Source organism: Agelaius phoeniceus, assembly GCF_051311805.1.
Source record: "Agelaius phoeniceus isolate bAgePho1 chromosome W unlocalized genomic scaffold, bAgePho1.hap1 SUPER_W_unloc_1, whole genome shotgun sequence".
Taxonomy (NCBI): Eukaryota; Metazoa; Chordata; class Aves; order Passeriformes; family Icteridae; genus Agelaius; species Agelaius phoeniceus.
In genome coordinates this window covers 3,886,996-3,891,072 of record NW_027509866.1, presented here as the reverse complement: position 1 = coordinate 3,891,072, position 4,077 = coordinate 3,886,996, and the positions used below count along the sequence as shown (strand labels likewise).

The 4,077-nt window shown below is 56.8% G+C and overlaps 1 pseudogene; it reads right to left on the bottom strand.

The window, feature by feature from the left end:
- Nucleotides 1-2,104: 2,104 nt before the first annotated feature.
- LOC143692450 (olfactory receptor 14J1-like) lies at nt 2,105-3,037 on the bottom strand (annotated as a pseudogene).
- Nucleotides 3,038-4,077: the final 1,040 nt, after the last annotated feature.

The window sequence follows — 4,077 nt, the reverse complement described above, 5'->3', positions numbered from 1 at the left end:
CTCTGATGATTGTGACACTGCAGGGCCTGGTGGCACTCAGAGGACCATGGTGACACTGTGTACGACATGGCAGCACAGAGCCAAGGGGCCATTGTGACACTGTGGGACTGGATGGAAGCAAGGAGTCCATGGTGACAGTCTGGGTCCTGCTGGAACCACAGAGGCCACTGTGACCCTGCAGGGCCTTGTGGAACCATGCAGAGCATTGTGACAGAGCAGGACCTGATGTCATGATGGGGCCATTGTGACACTGCAGGGCCCCATGGAAGCAAGGGGCCGGTGCTGCTCCTCAGGGACTCCTGGAACGAAGGAAACATGTTGGACACCGTGGTGGCTCTTAGGACCAGAGGCCATTGTGACATAGTGGAACCAAGGAGAGCATTGCTGCCCTGCCAGACCTCATGGAACCAAGGATCCATTGTGACACTGCAGGGCCCAAGGATCCAAGGGACTTTGTGACACCAAGGGATCCCAGGGAATCAAAGGGACATTGTTACACTGGGAGGCCTCATGGAGTCATGGAGACCATTGGGACACTCTGGGGCCTCATGGAACTGTGATGACACCAAGTTGTCTGGGAGTGTGGATCTGCTGGAGGGTAGGAGGGCTCTGCACAGGGCCCTGGACAGGCTGGATCCAGGGCCCAAATCCAACAAGGTGAGGTTTAACAAGTCCCAGTGCCGGGTCCTGCACTTTGGCCACAACAACCCCTGCAGTGCTACAGGCTGGGGACAGAGTGTCTGAGAGCAGCCAGGCAGAAAGGGACCTGCAGGGACTGATGGACAGCAGGCTGGACATGAGGCAGCAGTGTGCCCAGGTGGCCAAGAAGGCCAATGGCTCCTGGCCTGGATCAGGAATGGTGTGGCCAGCAGGAGCAGGGAAGAGATGGGCTGATTGCAGGGGAGGGAGCAGGGGTGGGCAAGAGGAAGAAATTTTTGCCAGGAAGAGTAAAGAAAGCAAAGGTGAAGGAAAGGAATTGCTCAGGGCAGTTTTGGGGTGGCTGCCAGGCAGCCCTGGCTCTGAGCAACAGCGTCTGCAGTGGCACAGGAAACTCCCAGCTGATGGGAACAAACTTTCTGGCTGAGTGCAGAGGCCAGGACAAAGCTGAGTGGTTTCCCTGGTGTCCCGCAGGCCTTGCTGGCCCCAGGGGCTGATGGCATTTGTGCTCCCTCAGGTTCATGTCCCCACAGACACAGCATGGGGGTGCTGCCCCTGCTGTGTGCAATGCAAACAGGGGCTGCTGAGGCAGTGCTGCCGTGTCTGTGCCTGCAAGGATGGGGCACCTGTGTGAGCTGGGGGAGAGGCCAGGGCTGCAGAGGGGGGATGTTGTTGGCAGCTGCATGAGGACGCTCTGGGACGCTGCCCTGGGCTGTGCAGCGCCCTGGGCATGGATCAGCCCCTGCTCTGCTGCTCCTTCCCGTCTGCCCCAGGGCCCTTGCAGAGCCCCAGCCATGCTGTTTGTCCCCAGCCTGCCCACGGCCAGCCTGGGGCTGCTGACGGGGGTTTCTGTGCTGAGCATTGGCCTGGCCGTGTTCTGGAGAGAGCCTGGGCAAGGAGCCTGGAGCCCCTGGGGCCTGGCCTGAGGCGTCAGCGCTGCCCCAGCAGTGCCCATGGCCTGTCCCTGCTGCAGCCCCGGCACTGCCACCCCCAGGGCTGTGCCCGGCCCCGAGAGCACTCAGGCCCTGCAGCAACACCAGGGCCACCAGGGCAGCGGGGCAGGGCCACGGCAGCAGCACTGGCAACACCAAGTGCTGCTGCTGCTGCTGCTGGGCACAGCTGCTGGGCCAGCACTGATCTGCCCCAGCTCTGCACACAGACATTGCTGCTGCAGCTCCAGAGAAGGCAACAAAAGGGCATCTCTGCAGAAAACTTTACTGGGAGATCCTTTAGATCCTTAAACGCCACAAAGAGCACAATCCCTCATTGACACACTCTGCGTCCACAGGAAAGGTGGAGAGAAACAAAATGAGAAATGGCACAACAAATGGCTTTTTTGTGGACATTATTAAAACAGTAAAAGAAAAGGAAGAACCCACAACCAAAGGAACAAGAAGTATCAAAGGTGACTTTTATTACAAAGAATTAGAAGAAAATGGCCAACAGTTTAATGTTTCTGAAAACATCCAGTCATCAGTCTCCACACTGCAGCCTTGAGCTCCTGGTTCCTCAGGCTGTAGATGAGGGGGTTCAGGGCTGGAGGCACCACCGAGTACAGAACTGACAGGGCCAGATCCAGGGATGGGGAGGACATGGAGGGGGGCTTCAGGTAGGCAAACAATGCAGTGCTGAGGAACAGGGAGAGCCCGGCCAGGTGAGGGAGGCAGGTGGAAAAGGCTTTGTGCCGCCCCTGCTCAGAGGGGATCCTCAGCACAGCCCAGAAGATCTGCACATAGGAGAAAACAATGAACACAAAATATCCTAGTCCTAAACACATGGAAAACACAAGAAGCCCAATTTCCCTGAGGTAGGATTTGGAGCAGGAGAGCTTGAGGATCTGTGGGATTTCACAGAAGAACTGGCCCAGAGCATTGCCATGGCACAGGGGCAGGGAAAATGTATTGGCTGTGTGCAGCAATTAATAGAGAAAGGCACTGGCCCAGGCAGCTGCTGCCATGTGGGCACAAGCTCTGCTGCCCAGGAGGGTCCCATAGTGCAGGGGTTTGCAGATGGACACGTAGCGGTCGTAGCACATGATGGTCAGCAGGGAAAATTCTGCTGTAGCATAGAAAACAAAGAAAAAGACTTGGGCGGCACATCCAGTGTAGGAGATGTTGCTGGTGTCCCAGAGGGAATTGTGCATGGCTTTGGGGACAGTGGTGCAGATGGAGCCCAGGTCAGCGAGGGCCAGGTTGAGCAGGAAGAAGAACATGGGCGTGTGCAGGTGGTGGCCGCAGGCTACGGCGCTGATGATGAGGCCGTTGCCCAGGAGGGCAGCCAGGGAGATGCCCAGCAAGAGGCAGAAGTGCAGGAGCTGCAGCTGCCGCGTGTCTGCCAATGCCAGCAGCAGGAAGTGCCTGGTGGAGCTGCTGTTGGACATTTGCTGGGGCTGCACATGGGCACCTGTTCATGGAGAAAAGGACAGTGAAGAGTTAGAGGAGATACCTGTAACCAAAATCAAAGCCATTTCCCATACACCCTCTTCTGTAACACACATGGACATGGTTCTTTGTTTTAGAGTTCTAGAGTTTTCTTTTTAAGCTGCCCTCATGTCTCTCCTGGTATTCTAGGATATCAGAAACCCTCAGCATTTCTGATGCCCTCTGGTAGAACAGAGTGAGTTCACTGAGCAAAGATGGTAAGTGAAGACTGTGGGGAGATGGTCTCTCACTTGAGTCTCTCTGGAGTTTTTCTGGGCTTTCACTTTTCACAAATGGAGGATGTTCACACTCCCAAGTTTTCTGTAAAGATCAACAGGTACTGCTTAGAGCAGATGTTTCCACCACAGCCCAGCTCCACATTTGTAGCCAAGGACTCACATTGCTCATTTCACCAACCCAGCAACATTTTCAGTGTCACAACACGTCTACCTTTCCCCATCAATCTCTTAACTCAGAGATGCTCTAGGACAGGTTTACACCCTGGATTGAAGCTCCCAGCTTGGACTGAAATCTCAGGGAGACTCCCAAGTGTCCTTCTGATGGCATTGGATTGAGGGAGATGCAGCTCCTTCCCTGGCTGCCCTGACAGCATTGCCCAGAGCCAGGCCCTGGGGACAGCGTCACCCTGAGCCAGCTGTGCCCCTGCCAGAGCCCCCAGGGCCGGGCAGCTGCTCCCAGCCCTGTGCTCTGCAGAGGGAACTGGGCCCGGGGCTGCAGAGCTGCCCCACGGCTCTGCTGCAGCTCTGCCTGCACAGGAGGGGCTGCACGCCTTGGAGCCCCGGCCCTGAGGGCAGAGGCTTGGCTGGGCCACAGGAGGGAGGGGGCTTCTTCAGAGGGAGGGGCTGCACTGCAGGGGCTCCTGTGGGCATCTCTAAACTCTCCCTGCCACAGCATTGCTGGGCTTTGTTTTCTCTCATTGCCTGATCTTCTCTCTGCTTCCTGCAGATTTCCCTCCTGCAGGTGTTTCCCTGTGCCTGAT